Consider the following 18,678-nt stretch of genomic DNA (forward strand, 5'->3'; position numbering starts at 1 on the left):
AAAACAGCTCAGACAGTTCTGAGCACTTATTAAATCACCCCAGGTCAGCACAGATGCCTGGGGGTGGGGGTGGGGGACCCTCTGCTGGGTCACTGTGCATATAATAGCAATCTCTCCTCTAACATTGGCATCTGTCAAGGAAGAACAGAGCTGTGGAGTATCTGCACACCTGAGAAAAACAACACCTCAATGGGGGGGAGCAAGAGGTCTCTAGAAACAAACAAGAGATTTAACTTGTTAAAACCTGATGCTCCCTCTGCCCCCATTCAAGCCCAGCATTGGTTTGCCCCCTCCCCCTCCCCCCAAAAGATCCAGGTATAGATCAGATTCATTTCCCTCTTGGGCACAGATGATTTCTTTCCCATCCTGCTGGAGCTCTCACGGGATTGAACCCCTTCATTTTTAAAAAGAGAGTGGGGGCAGCAATCAAAGAAAATCAGTATTGCTCTGATTCTAGAAGATTCGCTGGGGATGCTCGCCAGGAAAGGACATTCCTTGGGTGGCTGCGGCAGCAACTTCTGAATGTCGAACACGGACTGAAGAGCAGTACCAGGTCAGGCTCAAGCCCCCCTCCCCCCCTTTGTGTTTTAAACACTGGGGTAAGGATCAATACGAGCCTTTGCACTATACACAGTAAAAACAACGATGACGGCGACAACAAAGTCTGCCTCTCTCATTTCCTGTCCCCCCACTCCATGCCAAGCTCTACCATGACAAAACAAAAACCCAAAAGCTTGTGCTTTAGAGGCGTGTTAGAGTTCTCAGGGCACCCTTAGACTGGGAGGTGAAGGTCACATACACTCAGGTCTGGGCAGTGAGGCCCAAGTGGTGGGGACAGTTAGCTTTGCAGTGGACACTGTGACTGCCAATTTGCTTATTCAGTACATTAGGGTTCTGGAAGTGTCCTTTTTGAGGGCCAGAACGGCTTCTGGCTTTATGCAGGGGCCTGCACATGGGCTTTTATCTGGCTGGACAGAGACAATCAGCATATGTTATTTTCTAAATGAATGCTGTAGATGTTGGTGGCCCACGCCTACATCACCCTGCCTGGGGAATGTGCTCATGGCTAGACGCTGTGGGTGGTGGGAGCACCTTTCTCTGGAGCATTGCCCCGCTCTGACAGAAACTGCCTCTCACACCAAAACTTACTCAGGAGGTTATGACTTCTCTCCATCCCTTCCCTCCCTTCCTCCCTTCCTCCCTCCTCTGAATCTCTGTGTCACAATCTGCTGTTCCTTCCTGTTTCTAAAGGGAACAGATGGAAACCATTGCTTTCAACTATGCTACTAGATGGCACATTCTTCTGCATCCTAAACCCAAGAGTCCCTGCCATGCTCCCACATTTACTGCCTGGGTGTGTGGTCTGCCTACCTTGGAAAGCAAAGGATAGAAGCAGAGGCGGCTGCTGGAACCATCTCTGCCAGCGTTCATTCTAGCTGTGCCACATGTGGAGGGGAAGCCAACTGCAGACACCGCCATTGTGGGAGAGCAGCCCTGCCTCAGCCCTCTGGCGTCATTGCGTTTCCCGTGCTTCTGACTGGCCATGTGTGCCAAGGGAAGGTGGTGGGAACTGAAGAGGAGCTGAAGCTCAAACCTCTCAGGTCTCAGAGGTGGAACCACTCTGAGGGGGCTCTTACATGTGACTGTCCTTTGGGGCCACCCCTGGGGTCTTAAAGAGGCCATGACCCTATCACTGTGGGAAGAAAGTCATGGTATGTGTACGGGTGGGAGCCTGCATTCGGTAACCACAGCCAACACTGTTCACCAGCGTCCAGCCAGGTACTTACTAAACACTGCCCAGCCCAATTTGATCTCCTCACCAGGGTACCACAAGACCCTTTCACTTTTCAAATGTTAAAACAGAGGCGAACAATTTGCTGAGTTGTGCTAGACTGACCCCGGAGCTAATGCTCTTCAAACCTTTGCCGTCACCCTCCTCGTGAACCACTGGTGTGGGCGTTCCTGCATTGCTTCCAGCTAGGCCACTCTCTAGGTGGCAAGTCACAAAACAGGCTTTCCCATGTCAAAATCCCCCTCAAGAGGAACTTGTAATGAGTCATCCGGAACCTTCCATTGTAATCTAAGCCAAAGAAGACTGTCACTGACCTGGCCCTTGAGGAGACACCTTGGGAGGTTAGTTCTGAGGGGACTAGGGGAAGGCACTTAACAGAATCTACCTTGAAGCTCTCTAGAGAGATTTCAGTTAGACTCGGCCATTTCTAGGAAGCTCCAGAAGATGTCCCCACTGCCACACATTCTTGGAAGAGCTGCTGAACAGGTAGCCTGAAATCTCATAATATGTTCAGCTTCAAAGCACTTGAAAAATACTTTCAAAACAGGAAGGCTTTAAAAGTCGGTTTCTTTGAGTGTTTGGCCTCCCGTAGCGGAAGCTTACTTTGGGAGACTTTTAATTAATGTGAATATGTAGATGCATGAACTCCTTATGAATTCTGTCACTAAAGGAGCCAAGCACACATAATCGGTCCGGGATCAGATCTGCTCTGATACTTTCCACCGGCTTCTTTAGAAGCTGGCTGAGCTCACATTGAGTCTCCCTGAGGCTGATGTCCAATGCTGGTATTAAAGGCACTCAGAAAATGCTTTAAAAAGAGTGAACCTGTAACAAGGTGACCAGGAATCTTTTATAACAACATGAAAGCAGGGGCAAAAAAAAAGTTTTATAACCCTCAAAACTGAAATGAAATGAAAAAATAAACCAAACCAAACCAAACCAAACCAAACCAAAACCCTTACTGGCTCGTCTGTGGGGAAAGAGAGCTGGCACTTCAGGAAACAGGAGTATACTGAGTTACAAATAGACCTGGATGGTGGAGACACGCAGCATCAGGACCGCTTTCATGTTCTATACAGAGAGGGCTAAAGGCCTCCCTGATCCAGGGACCTCCCTCTGCTCAAAACCTTGGGTCTTACAGGTGGATCTCAAAGGCTGCAGGTTTGTTTCTGGAAGCTCACATCTGAGTGATGCTTATATCTCTCTCAGGCTCTGAGGTGAATCTGACCTGCTGTTTGGACCCCCTCACAGCGGAGGAGAGGAGATCCTTGGTAGGTGGGCTGTAGGAAGTCTGGGGCCTTCCCAGAGGGCTCTGAGGACAGCAAAGCTGGACTGATGTGTTATTTTCTTTTACAGTGGCCCTCACTTTACTAATAACTGCTTGTTTGTAATGGAAGCAGCTGACATATATGGTAACACACGATTGCATACAGCTTGTGATCCCCCAGGAAAGAGAGTGTTGGGGACCTAGGGTGGTGGTGTGGGGTGGTAGGGCAGGGTTGATGAGGGATGGAAAGACAGACAGCGGACGATTATAGAATGACTGGGGGCTTCGCCTGGCTAATGCAGTCACTCCTGACCTTGTGGTTTCAGTTTCATGATTCAAAGCACCTAAGATCAGCTTGGGGGAGTTGCTAGGACAGACACATTTATTCCATTTTCTTCTACTGTCTGTACCGGAATCAATGACTGACCAAAGAGGAACAAGAGAAGGAAGGGTTAAGACATGGCGCTGTCGTGTTGAGAGCAAAGGACGGAGGATGCGAGGCTATGAGGAGCCAGAGGAAATTACTGATAGAAAGGAACAGATGGGAAGGCAGGTTCGGCAAAGTGGCAGATGCTGTTTTCTGGATATTAGAAAACATTTTGCATATTTTCCATACACCGGGAGGGAAAGAGATGAGCTAATGAGAGGCTAGGGAGATGTTCAGGTGGTGAAGTCCTTGCCTTGCAAACAGGAGGGCGGGAGTTCAGATGCCCAGTGCCGGGTGTGCTGGCACAAGTCTGGCACTAGGCTGGTGCAGACAGGCAGACGCCTGAAGCTCACCGGCCAGCCAGCCAGCCTGCCTCAGAGAATCAGGTGAAAAATAAGAGGACAACATCTGACCACATCTCCGGCCTTTCCGTGTATACATATATACATGTACACAGGCGTGCATGCACGCACACAGACATGTATTATACATCCTACTCCCAATGCAGAAATTGAAGATGCAAGGGAACCTGGGAGATCCCGGGGGGATTCAATGCAGGATGGATGTGTGGCGGGCTAGAAGGAAGATCACTCCAGCAAGCATGCTGGAGAAGAACTATACTAACCAGGTGGGTCTTAGGAGGGAGGAGCAGACCCAAGAAAGAGGTGACCCAAAGACAGGCAGACAGGCTACAGAGCAGGGTGGGGCCTTGGGGACCCTCCTGCCAGCTTGACCAGTTGCTCTTCAATGTGGCTGAAACTCCTACCAGACAGAATCAACTCCAAAGTGACTATCAATGTAAACTTCCTCCAGTCGAGTCTGAGCCGGGCCCCATCTGCCTCCCACTGGCATGCTGCTGGGGCAGTCTTAGTTAATCCAACACGGCGGGCTATGTAAGAGCATCTTCCTTCTGTTTCGGCTCCCGTAGTTCTCTACCACCAGTGAGGTGATGAGCTTGTGATTCTTCGCGGCTCACTCATATTTCAGCTTCAGTGAACTTCCTGGCTGCCATGTTCTCCCATTTCTAAATTTAATTCTGCCTTTCCCTTCAAAGCTATCCTTTAGTAGGTAGACTAATCATTTGAAGATAGCATGCATGCCAGAAGTTTCCCTCAGCTTGTGACCCGTCTTTTCATTCCTGTGTTCTCTTTGATAAATAAATGCTCTCAAGTCTAATGTCGGATTTATGAATAGCTTCATAAAGTTTCATATCTTGAGAAATTCTTCATTATTTAGAGATCACTATTCAATTTCTTACTTTTTTGCTACTCTCACATTGTTCAAATTTAAAAATATTTGCACCTTCTCATTTATGTTGTTGACCCCTATGAAATTTGAAATTGTTTTCTTTATAGTGTAAATTTAGGAATGCAGTTTGGACTTTTCTTCTGTGCATAACACATCACTCTGAGGACACTTATTGAACAGTGCCCCTCTATTATTCTGGGTTCAACAATTTCAATTTTGTCATGGTTTTATGAATCTGCTATTCTGTTTCTTGTCTCTCTAGTCCGTTTGCCTCTCTGTACACAAAGACTCTCATTACTATTATGTTCTTAGTCTTGAAAGGGTCTTGGCTAGTTTTAAACTTTAGCAATTTCATTTAAATTTTAAGATCAACGTGTCAGTATTCTGACTGAAATTGCATTGTGGATATAGATAATTTGGGGGGGGAATAACACTTTTACTAAATCGAGTCTTTAAAGTCAATGAAAAGTCATATTCATCTTTATCTTTAGTGATTTATTTTAAAAAAAAGATTATATTGAGGCAGGTTTATTGGGAAGTTGCTCAAGGGAGAATTCACTGGCCTCAAGGATTGTGGCAGGGGAGTCACTATTGAGAGAGAAAGAGTGGGGGTGGGGAAGAAAGGGCACAAGTGCAGGAGAGAAGGAGAAGAGGGAGAATCTTTAGTGATTTTAAAAATATATTAAAATTTTTTGTGTATGTCTGCCTGTGTCAGAGTCTCTCTCCCTCTCCCTCTCCCTCTCCCTCTCCCTCTCCCTCTCCCTCTCCCTCTCCCTCTCCCTCTCCCTCTCCCTCTCCATCTCCCTCTCCGTCTCCCTCTCCCTCTCCCTCTCCCTCTCCCTCTCCCTCTCCCTCTCCCTCTCCCTCTCCCTCTCCCTCTCCCTCTCCCTCTCCCTCCCCCTCCCCCTCCCCCTCCCCCTCCCCCTCTCCATCTCCCTCTCCCTCTCCGTCTCCCTCTCTCTCTCTGCTCATCCACGATCTATGGTATATAGCTGTGGAGGTCAGAAGACAACGTAAGACTTGATTCTCTCCTTCTGCCATGTGGGTTCTGGGGATCGAACTCAGATTGTTGTGCTTGGTGGCCAGGGTCTTTATTTGCTGAGCTCTCTTGCTGGCCCTGATATACCATTTTCTTAATTAAGAATTCTTAATTTCTTTTCAGACACTATGCCTGGGTTCATTTTCCCTCTTCTTAAGGACGGGGTGGCTTGCTCTTTGCCGAGGGTGGACGGGACGCCTGGGGCAGTTTTGTTGGTGAAGTTTGTTTCTGCTGACTAGTGTATGGCTGCTTACGCGTCTCTTAATTAAAGCCCTCCTGGAGCTGGTGGCATTTTGAAACTAGATCAGACTTTCCAGCATGGTTCACAGCCCCTCCCTGCTCTGCCTTACAGAGATTTCCAGCAGAGCAGCTCTCATTTCCTTGAGGGTAGGCGCTGGTGTCTACGGTCTTACTTCATCGATCGTTTCCTCCTTTGCTTAATGGTTTTTAAAGTAAATACGGTCATAGGTCAGACTTGTCTCCATGAACATTTTATGTTGAACTCCTAATTCACAGTAACTCAGAAAAGGACAGTATTTAGACATAGCATCTTGTCAGAGGTCATTAAGTCAAAACAAGGCCCTAACCCAACATGGCTTGAGTATTTCCAGGGAGGGGCAAGTAGCCTAGGTACCTGCAGAGGGAAGGTGTCCTGTCCAGGGAAGCGGGCGGTCTGCCAGTCAAGTGAGTCAGGAAGTATAGACTTCCCTCAGGGTCCCGGGGGTGGGGGATGGAGACCAACCAGGCAAACATCCTTGGATCTTGTATGAAGCAGGACTGTGGTCAGTTGAGGGTGTGACTGTCACCAAGTGTATCCCACAGGACAGATACATTTAGGGGCTATAGTGCCCCACCCAGAGTTTGCAGAGCAGTAAGCATCCTTTCTTCTCTCTGGGACCAACTTATCAAACACTGACCCCATCCCAGAGTCTCCGAGCATCCTCGCAGGGGTTCCACGGTGACTGATATTTCCAGTGTGCAAGGTGAAGAGCAAAGGAAGTTCAGACTCTGGGACACACTGTAGCTGTGGGTTTTTATGACCCCTATCTATATAGGCAAAGGCTGCTCTCTCTCTCTCTCTCTCTCTCTCTCTCTCTCTCTCTCTCTCTCTCTCTCCTCTCTCTCTCCCTCTCTGTCCCTCTCTTTCTTCCTTCCTTCTCTCCCTCCCTCCCCTCCCTCTTCTCCCTGCCTTTCATCTTTCTCCAAATCCCCTCCCATCCCAATGCTGTTATTTTGGTGACCTGTGTCTATTGCTTGGGCTTTTCTGTTAAAACCACAGTAATAATGAATCCTAAAGAAGCTTTATGTAAATAAGCCTGGTGGGCAAAGGGGATTCTATCATATCTTTAAATGGGCTGTTTGTGTGTCTTGGGTCCCATGCACAGATTCCATGCTTGTCTTTGCACAGACCAGGAGGAGTCTCTCTTTGCATCCCCACAGCACATGATACAATGTCTGGGCAGAGTCTCCATATAGGGCCTATTCAAAGGGAGGGTAGACATGCTGTAATTAAATATATAAACCAAAGAACTGCAATGCATTAGTAGGAGACAATGTCTAAGTCCAGGGCATTATGGTCAGTGGCATCCATTGTGGTAGCCTCAGTGTTGGGGGCTTGTGTGTGACACACATACCAACTCCCTAGGGTGGCTGTATGTCATGTAAGAGTGCTGCCCAGCACACAGGAAGTAGTTCTATTTATTGTTTTTTTGTCAGAATTCTGGAACCATCCTCTCTCTGTTCCCAATATTACCACATTGAGGGCTTGACTTCATTCAGCTGTCTACAGGAAATATTTTTGACTTGAGACATTTTCTTTGCACTCTGGAAATCTGTTGAAAGAGCTTTTTGCTCATAATAGAGATGTGTGAATTTATTTCCGCTGGACTGGTGGTCTTGCCCTATGACCTCAGAAGCAGGCATGCTGTATTTCATAGGAGAGATCAAAACTATAGAACCAGCAGAGGTGATAGTGCCTTAGCAGTGCCCAAGGTTCCACGGTGACAGAGCTATTCTGGGGGGGGGGGGTGACACCCCCGGTGTCAGAAAGGGCCTCCAGCTTGTCATGTCTCCACAACACTGGTAACGTGGTCTTGCCCCTCAGCAAGGAAGGCTCTTGTGCCCTTCCAAGCATGTGGCATCTAATTTTAGAAGCAGATATCCATGTGGCATAGGACTTGTAAGGAGGAGACACAATGTGTCTTGTCAGTCACTATGTAGGAAATCTTTTTTTCTCTTCTGCCTGTCATCCATCCTCCCTCTCCCCAGTCAGGTGCCTTCCATATCTTTCCACCCAGTTTGCAATTTGCTAAGGCAGCAATAGCAGAAGAATATATTAGGGGGAGATTCTATCCCCCCATTCCCATTGAACTCATCTTTGGATATTTCAAAATTGATTAACCTGCGCTAGAAACCAGCCAGTAAAGGATTAGGTAGGAGAAGGGGCTGGGGGGGGGTGCATAAATATCACCCTCAAATGTTGTCCAAGGCAAGATGGCTGCTGTTCTGTTTCCCCTTTGGGAAACCATTTATCCCTCCTCAGAGCTATCTTCCTAAAGCCCCAGGACTGGCTGTTTATTATTGTGTCCAACCCAAACTATTCTCTGGGAGGTAAGAAAAGAGTAGACATGCTTGCAGAAGCTTAAAGGGTCCCGAGAAGTGACACACTGGTAGGAAAAGAGGAATATTAATGGAAGGATCGGAAGCTTATATCAGCAAGAGGTCTTTGAAGTCCTCCAACTTGTGTGGGGCCTCTTTGGATCCCAGAACGGCCTCAGATTGCTTTCAGGGGAAAATATCTCAGAGCTACTACTGGGGTGCTACTTCTCAAATGTGGCTTGGTATCAACATGACAAAGGTGCCCTTCTTGTCACCTTCTATGAAGACATAGCTGCTAAAAGCCAGCTTTTGATGAATGTGTTCGATGGGGGAAGACATTGTTCTGAAAGCACTCTGGGTACCAACTGACTCAATACTCATCCAATCTCTGGATGGAAGGACCTTTATTACTCTCATTTAACTCATAAAAACTGACGCTTAGGGAAAACCAGCCACTGGTTAAGGCTGTATGGGCCAAGTGGGGCTGGAGGTGTAGCTCAGTGGTCCAACATGTTTTTTCCATACATTAGTCTTGAGGTCAGCACTAGAATCACCACTCCATCCCAAATAACACACCACATTGATGCAGGGGCCAAGGACCAGTCTGACTCAGAGTTGGCTTTTAACTTGCACATTGAATTGCTCTGGAGTCACTGAAGCTGGGCCCTTGGACAGAACAAGGCACTGCTTCTAATCATGAACCTGGCTCACTGAACTACAAAAGAATGTTGGGGAGGCCAAGGAAGCTATACACTGACTATAACCTACCTATATTTTTGGCTAAGACCTGATATAATGGTTGATCTGCCTTGATTTTTAGAATCACCCAGGAGACACACTTCCAAGGGTGTCAAGGAAAGTGTTTCTATTTTATGGAGGAGGGAAGACTCACCCTGAATGTGAGTTTCACCACCTGAGTAAATAGGGAAAAGGGAGGGCAGCAGGATGACTCAGTAGATAAAGGTGCTTGCCTCCCAGCCTGATAACTTGAGTCTGGTTCCTGGGGCCTCATGGTAGAGGGAGAGAACTGAGTCCTGCAAGTTGTACTCTGATTTTCACATGTGTTCCCCATGGCATGTGCACACCCACGCATGTGTGAGTTTATGTACATGCATGTATATGTACACACAATAAATCAATGTAAAATTTTTCAAAAGCCAAAATGGAGAAGGTGAGCTTGGTACCAGCACTCATCTCTTACTGCTTTTTAGAAACAATTTGAGAAACAATCTGACTAACCACTTTGGGTTTCTGCTTACTATACCTTCCCTGCTGTGATGGACTGTGTCTCTTCAAACTGTGAGCTAAGATAAACTCTTCCTCAGTCAAGTTGTTTCTGGGAGGTGTTATGTAACAGCATGTAAAAAAAAGTAATTAATATAGAAACTGGTACCAGGAGTAGGGTTGCTCATGTAATATATCTGGCTATGAGGCCAAGGAATGTGTTAGATAGTTGAATTCTCTGAAAGGAGGCCCTGAAAGGCCATGTTTGAAGCTGTGAAAGTGAAGTTCCTATTGCGGTGTAGATCCCAGGATGGTAGAGAAGGAAGCACTATGGGATATCTGTCAAGAAAATGGAAGACATGGAAGAGAGCTGGCCCAAGAAAGAGATGACATCTACTGTAGTCAGCAGAACTAGAAGGATTGCCCAGGTCAACTGGAGCTCAGATGACATCATCATAAGCCCCAGACATTGGACATGGAGTTACAGGTTTGTTGTTTTCAACGCTGGGTTTCAGTCTTATTTTGGGTTAATCTTTGCTTGGTATTTTCCTGTTCTTCCCCTTGTGAATGGGAATGTTTACTAAATTATATTGGAAGCATGTAACCTTTTTTTTAAAATTTTTATTTTATAGTATGGGCTCACAGTTAAGAGTTTGGCTTGAATCTCAGAAGAGATTTTGGACTTCGAACTTTAGAATTCGAATGTTGGGAGTGTTAAACACCAGGGACTGACTACATGTATTTTGCATTATGAGACAAATAAGACACTTAGGTGGCCAGGGATGGGATATTATGATTTAAAGTAATGTGTTTTGGTATCCCTTAGAAGGGGTGTGGTGTTTAATCTTGTGATACTTAATTTTCACTATAAAATTCACTGGCTTTACAATCATTTATGACATATATCTCTGGGTATGTTTGTGAGGATAGTTCCAGAGGAGTTTAACTAATGAGGGAAGACCCACAGTGTGAGTGGCATAGTCCTCTGGGCTATGGTTATATGATATGTGAGAGTCCTGTGGGCTAGGGTTATATGCTGTCATAGTCTTAAGGGTTAGGGTTATGTGATAATGTGATAGTCCTATGGACTAGGGTTATGTGATAATATGTTAGTCCTATGGGCTAGGGTTCTAGACTGACCAATAGGGGGAAATGTAAAACACTCTTAGCAGCAGCAATCACCTCTCCTTGATTCTTGATCAAATGTGCATATGACCAGCAGCTTCATAGAGCCAGTTACGATGCACTGTGCCCATTCAAAGTGTGAACCAAGATAAATGCTGCCTTCATCACAACACTGAGAAGATTAATATACCTTGATGAGTTCAGCCTGGTATAAGAAGAAGATTTTCTATGCATTCCCAAGAGATGAGAGATTCTGGGTTTATCATCTTGGTGTCTGAGGGTTCTTTCGCTCCCCTACTTTTGGATTCTGTGGGGGAGGTTATACTTGCTACAAGACCATAGAAGAGGAGAAGGGGCCATTCACGAACCTAAAACCAGTTAATAAGGTAGGAGAGCTCAGTATGTCCTAAAGGCACGAATGTTTTATGGAGAACACTTTCTTTAATCATGAAACTTCCATTAGGACTAGAAATTACCCCCATTATAGGGGCTAAGAGTTCAGGACACGGGCTTATGAGGATCAGACAGATAGAGCCTGGACTCCAACTGGCTTTGTCTGGAGCTATAGCTCAGGACCCCAAACACCATGAATTGAGTATATCTTAGAAAAGTTGCATTTTTTCCAAGCAAAAGAAATCGAGGGATGATGAAGACAGAGAGTCAGACTTCCTCTCTCCTCCCTCTCACCACAGAGCTCCTCCTCCTCTCTCAACTGTGTTGAGTGACTGGTGCTCACCCCAACAACTGAACGGGAAAACAGTGTGTTCTGTGGCAGTGGCATTTGGTTCCCTCGGGCCCTCGTTTGATTTATCTGTAATCTAATTTGGAAATGGAAAGCCCAAGTGGTCCATGGAGACTACTCAGGCCCCTTGCTCTGAGTCTTAGTGCTGGCTCAGCTTTGTAGCTGTGAGACCAGGTAGAGCTGTACCCTGGCTATGACCATCCCCCGCACTCCGCCACCACCAGCATCTGCAGCTTTAGTCTCTTAAAAGCAAAGGACAATTCAAGGGCAGACATTTCCTCCACCCATTCTTATATGCCCTGGCTGAAGTATCTTTTTCTTGTCAAGATGTTCAGATAGGCTGAAGGGACACATCCAATGAAAGACTCATCCCCATAGGGACAGTGATGGCAGCAGGCCCCAGCTCCTTAACAATAAATGCCCTTGTTATATGCATATGTGTGATGAACATATACATATATATGCATATGTATATGTATGTATGTATATATATATTATATGTGATGGGCTATCATTATCCACAGGCAATCTAGATTATTGTTATGGGATCAGCATGTGTCTAACACAGTGACTGACATTTCCTGATTCTGGGTGCTTATTTAGCATACATGCCCATTTTGCTTACTTGTTTTTTTTTTTTAATTTTTTTAAACAGCATCACCCATGTTAATTGTTGATGGTGGCAGCAGCAGCAGTGGTGTGTGCATGCATACACATGAATGTGAATATGGAGGTCAGAAGACAACTGTCAGGACTTGGTTCTCTTCTGGCATTGTGTCACCTGGAGATCATCAGGCTTGCTTGGCAAGCACTTTCTCCTGCCTTGAGCTCTCTCACCAACCACTTTTTACTTTGTTCTTAGGTGTGACATGGGGGCTAACCTAGAAGGAAATGCATTCTCAAATAAGAGAGATACTTTACATGAGTAAGAATTACTTATAAAATCATGCATACATACCTGTACACATATGCACACACACACACACACACACACTACATACCCAATAGGCATCTAGGGACCTTCATACCTGTCTATATAGGACACACAGACAGACAGACAGACAGACAGACACACACACACACACACACACACACACACACTACATACCCAGTAGGCATCTAGGGACCTTCATACCTGTCTATACAGGACACACAGACAGACAGACACACACACACACACACACACACACACACACACACACAAGGTCTATATTTGTGCTTTCATTTGTCTCATTAGCCACAAAGCTCAGAAGAATTCTAACTGGAAAGGAAAGGTTAGCGTTGATAGGTCTGATAAAATGACCTTTAACCAGTATTTTTATGTTTTTCTGATGGCGTGCACAGAGACTTTCTGGAGGGCAGGTGGCATTTTTGGTTCTGTTATATGTGACATTTATGCCATGAGATTTTCTATTTGGCGGGTGCCAGAAAGCTGACAGAAGAGATCCTTAAACAAGTTATGAAAAACCATCTTCCTCTTGCCGCAATAGCCAAGAGGGGCTGCTGACTCTCTCAGGGTACTGCCAGAGATACCCGGGAGGAAGCACCGGCCAGCCTCATGGGCATTAAGAGCCGACTGGAAGGATGGGTGCTAAACTTTAAGTACGGGTATGATATACACTAAGATAGTCAAGGGTACCAGGGCTCACAGCATGGGCTCTGCCCGGGGGGAGCCTCAGAGGAGGCTGTTCTGAGGATTGACCAGGAAGAGGCTAGGAGAGAGTGCGGAAGAGCTTTCAGCAGAGAGGGGGCAGTTACACAGGAACAGGTCTGGATGGAGCAGAGGCCAGGGCATTAAAGAAACAGAAGATGTTATTGCGATATATATATTGAGAGGAAACTAACTAGAAAGAATGCAGGGACCAGCCTAGGCCAAGGATCACTGAATATCACTCAAGTATCTTGTACTTGATTCTAAAGAGCATGGGTAGTGTGAATCATTACAGACATAAGCCAGAGAAGGCACATGCTCTTTACTGGGACCCTGAGCAGAAATGAGACTGTGGTGCACGTGTGGAAGCCGAGGACCCAGGAAGGGCTGTCACAACCGCCCACGTCACAGGTGACGGTGGAGAAAATAGTCAGAGCAGTGGAGATGAACGAGAGGCTTTTATAAGGTACAGCAGGTGGGGTTGATGCTGCAGGTGGGGTTTGGATGAAGGAGGATGGTGGTCCTTCCTGGGGAATAGTGATGTCACTCTCTGGGACAAGGAATTCTGGAGGAGAGGGAGGGCGAGGAAGGAAGACATGGGGGCGGGGGCAGCAAGAATTGCCACGTGGTATGTTGACCATGAGTCACTTGGCCATGAAGAAGAAGATATAGAGAGTTCAGTAAAGTTAGAGCTGTGGTAGAGGTGAAGCTATCAGGAGGCTCAGTCACTGAGAAGAGGGGGTGATTACTGGCAGAGCTGAGAAGGAAGGGCAGAGTGGGGGGAAGACCAGTAGGGGATATGGAAAGGGTGACCAGCGACTGTTATCAAGTTATTGTTCTGAACACCTCTGACTGGGTCCCTCTCTTGATGACAACACACATCTCACCGCTCTAGATGTTTAAATTCTGTGTGGCACATGGAGCTGTTACATTGGAAATTAGGTCCGTATCGCATCCTGTACAGAAATCAGTTCAAGCTGGATCAGAGATGTTGATTTAAGACTTGAAACACTAACACCGCAGGCACAGGTCTAGGTAACAGATTTCTGAATGGAAGCCTCCTAGCACAGGCAACTGCTCCAAGGGTCCACAAAGGGACTGACTATTTGAAGGAAAAAAGCTTCTGCATAGCTACCCTCTCCCCTGCCCAAATGCAACCAAACCATCAGTGGTAGCATACAGAATAGCCTATGCCAGCCTGTCTTAGACAAGGCTCTGTGTATCCAGACTATATAAAGAATGGCAAAGTTAAACACCAGAGAAACAAAGTTGCTAGTCAATAAATGGAACAACACCCCCAGTGTCTCTTCCCATCCAAGGAAGGTCAAGCTCTTGGCATGCTGCTGCTCCACGCTCTGCCTCTTCTAGGAGCCCATTCTCTGCCTAGGCTGGTTTTGATTTTCAAAACCCTCCCTATCCTCAGCTTCACCAGCCTCAGTGACACACAAGTCGAGATTAGCAGCCCTTGGTGCCAAGTATGTGGCCTGAACAGTAACGACACACACATCATCTTCCTGATTGGGAGGGAGAACAGGAAATGTGACTAAATTGGGCTCTGATCAGAGTCGATCTTCCCTAGGAGTCTAGAGTCTGGAAGAGAGCAGCCCCGGGGAGTCCTGGTAGCCATTTGGAGACTGGGAGAAAAGCTGATCTATGAATGAGGTCAATCCTTGATGGCGAGAGCAGAAAGAGGACAGAGAACTCATCTGCAGTGATGGTGTTGAACACATTTGCCTTAAGCCAGGCTGGGGTTAGACCGATTCTGGCCCCGCCTTTTGAGTTCTGCTCCAGGTCCAGGTCTCTGTGACTTACAAGTCCACTTACATCCATGTCCAGCTCCTGTGATTCAGAAGGCTCCCCTGCTTCTGCTCTGGGACATGTGACTGTGACATCGCGGGGGTATGGCTACCTCCTTCCTCAGACCCTGTCATTACAGTGTGCCTTCAGGGTCTCCACATCTGCTGCCCTGACCAGCCTCAGGGCAGGGCCGGGCCTTGTTCATGGTCACATCTCTGATGTCACATCTGAATTACTTATCAACCCTTTGATTGAATGAACAAATGAATTATAAGCAAAGACTCTATATAAAGAGACAGGAAGATACTGAAGAGAGAAAGAAAATGGCTAAATATACGCTTGAACCAATGAAAAATTAAGCGTATCTTATTCAGCCCTGGCCAAGAACATTTTCAAAATGTCATTATTTTAATTATGGAAATAGCCTCTCAAAAAAGTAAAAAATAAACAAGGCGTGCCCTTGCTCCCAGATGGAATAAACTCGTTTAGCTGTGCTACATCAGAATAATTTCACAAAATCTGGTATGCAGAGTGCATTAGGTCAGGTTGACTGATTCTTTCCAATAATTATTTTAAATGTTCATCTATGGAATTTTATTCCAAACCCAAACAGTCCATGGCATTTAATGAGCAGGCTCCAAGGCACAGGCCTAGGACTGGCTGCCAGCTTCAATGAGACACTGGGTCATTGCTAGATGTCTACAGAAGACGGCCAGAGCAAGCCATCGTCACCATGGTAACAGACTCAGGCAAGAAAAGGGCCGTTGTCATGTATAAGATGAGATGGGGATTATGTACTGGAAGCACTGACAAGCCACTAAGGACATAATAAGAGGTCTTCTCAGCTAGAGTGTCTGTGCACCATCCACAGCTGTCAAAACATGCAGGAAGGAAGTATACATTACTCCATCAGTCCTTGTCATGGACAAAGAAAATGGTCGCCATCTTCTACTATTTTTTTTAACTCTGTGCATGTCTAGGCATAAAGAAGATATGGACCAGAACAGAAACCCATTCAAACACTTAGAATAAGCAATATGAGGCTCAATGGGCTTGCACACTCAGTGCATACTCCACATGTTGGGTTTGACATGCTCAGTAGGGAAACTTTAGAGGCCAACGAGATGGCTCATTAGTTACAGGGACCTGCTGCTGAGCCTGAGGACCTGAGTTTGATTCCCAGGACTCACACAGAAGGATTGAACTGACTCCTGTAAGCTATACCCTGACCCCCACATGTCTGCCATGGTGTGTACCCCAGCCCTAAAAAGAAACAAAATGAAACATAAAACTGTAGGGTCAGAGGAGTAAAGCTTGGTTGGTAAAGTGTTTGCAATATGAGCATGAAGTCGCAGAACCCACATAAAAAGCCGGGTATGGCGGCACATGCCTGTAAGCCTAGCTTAGGGAAGGGTAAGGGGCACATTCCAGAGGCTCACTGGCCAGTAGCCTGGCCTCTTTGGGAAGCTGAGACTAGTGAGAGACTACCTTAGAAAACACAGATGCCTGCAGAAGAGGGAAATTAGGTCCGTATCGCATCCTGTACAGAAACCAGTTCAAGCTGGATCAGAGATGTTGATTTAAAACTTGAAACACTTTACACCGCAGGCACAGGTCTAGGTAACAGATTTCTGAATGGAAGCCTCCTAGCACAGGCAACTGCTCCAAGGGTCCACAAAGGGACTGACTATTTGAAGGAAAAAAAAAAAGCTTCTGCATAGCTACCCTCTCCCCTGCCCAAATGCAACCATACCATCAATGGTATCAGTAGGCAGAATACCCTATGCCAGCCTGTCTCAGACAAGGCTCTGTGTATCCAGAATATGCAAAGAATGGCAAAGTTAAACATCAAAGTTGCCAGTCAATAAATGGAACAGTGATCTGGGGAGACAGCATTCAAAAAGGAAACAAAAAAATTACAGATGGCCAATAATTATTTTAAGTAGTGTTCAAAATCTTTCTCTATTAGGGAAATACAAATCAAGACTACTTTTACAGGGCAGGAGATAAGGCTTAGTGGTTCACAGTATGTGCTGCCTTTGTGTGGAGGAGTGAAGTTCAGTCTCCAGTAGCCAAATTGTTAGCTCACAACTGACTATAACTCCAGTTCCAGGGGACCTGGTGTCCTTTCCTGACCTTGGCAGGCATCTGTGTGCACATGGTGCACATACACATGCCCATGGCACACCTACACATAAAATAAACAAATATTTAAAAAAATGCTTTGAGATTCTGTGCTATCCAAGTAACAGTGGCAAACACCATGAGACCAAATGCTGGCAAATGCTGACAAGGCTCTTGGGAAGGAAGCCTTAGACATGGTTGTGGGAAATCACCAGTGCGAAGGCTTCCCTTGCACCCCCCACCCCACAACCGAACTACCTTAGGATCCAGCTATTCCATTCCTGGAAATACACAGAGACTCTTGCACAGTCATGGTCATTACTGTTCTTGTGTCATAGCAGCAAGGAAATGACACAGCCCTAGGTGCCCATCAACAGATGAATGGATAATAAACATGCAGAACACACATATACATGCACATGCACATGCACACGTATACATGCATGTGCACAATACACACACACATATGCACAGCATGCACATATACACAAAGCATGCACACATACACACATGCCCACATGTACATGAGCACGCACACACATGAAATTGTATTCAATCAAAAGAGAAATGGAAGGATGAGATTTGTAGGGAAATGGAGAGAATTGGAAAATGATTTTAATTAAGATAACCCAGGCTCAGGAAGACAAACAACACTGAATTCCCCTTCTCGTTTGTAGATCTGAGCCTCTGTTCTAACAAATGTAAATATCTAGGTGGGAGAAAATGCACAGGTTTAGGAACAGGGAGACTGGAAAGGGATGAGTGGGAGTGGAGTAGAGAGAGAGAGGGAGGGAGGGAGGGAGGGAGGGAAGGAGGTGGGGGAAGACCTAAGGTGCAAAGTGGAGGTCAGGGAAGGGCACAATGGGGAAAGACAGAGACACAGGGGCGGGAATAAGGAGGAAAAAGAACCAATCAAGATGAAGTGTGTACAGGAATGCCAGCATTCTGTGTATGCAGGTGCTCGTACATATGTATGCACATATGTGCACATGCATTTGGAAGCCAGAGGACAACCTTGAATATGAATGCTCATGCACATGCGTGTGCACAGCTGCAGACACATGGACATGCATACACACAGAAAACTCTGTAGCCAATGAAACAAAAGCAAAGACAAACAGAGCCAGACTGAAAAGGCTCTGCACAGCACAGAAGAAGTTGAACAGGTTGAAAAGGCCTCTTCCGAAGAGGGCTGGAGCTCACCAGCTACACAACTGACCAGGGACAAATTTCCACAGCAGATAAGCAACTCCTGCAACAGCCAATCCAAATCCCCAAGGCACAAAACTAACGGGCCCATTTAAAGATGGGTGAAGGACCTGAATAGACATCGCTATGAAAATGTACACATAGCTTAACAGTTGCATCCAAACCTTTCCACTTCATCAATCACCGTAGAAATGTAAACCACAACCAGAGTGAGAGAGTCCCTCACAGCTGTTAGCATGGCTGCTATTCTAAAGACCAAGTGTTAGTGTGTTGAGCACAGTGTAGTGCTCCTGCCAGGGCACACCATGGGGCAGCTGCTACGGAACTGAGTGCAGAAAAAACAGAGCTGGGGAAGCAGCTCTGTGCTAAAGCACTTGTGTGGCAGACATGGAACTTTGGGTTCCATCCCCAGCAGTGAAAATAAGCATATTAATG

General features: G+C 46.2%; 1 protein-coding gene across 1 annotated transcript in view; it reads right to left on the minus strand.

The window, feature by feature from the left end:
* Hydin (HYDIN axonemal central pair apparatus protein) overlaps window positions 1-18,678 on the minus strand; it is a 325,093-nt gene that overhangs the window by 147,903 nt on the left and 158,512 nt on the right. The window lies entirely within an intron of this gene.

Source organism: Apodemus sylvaticus, chromosome 21, assembly GCF_947179515.1.
Source record: "Apodemus sylvaticus chromosome 21, mApoSyl1.1, whole genome shotgun sequence".
Taxonomy (NCBI): Eukaryota; Metazoa; Chordata; class Mammalia; order Rodentia; family Muridae; genus Apodemus; species Apodemus sylvaticus.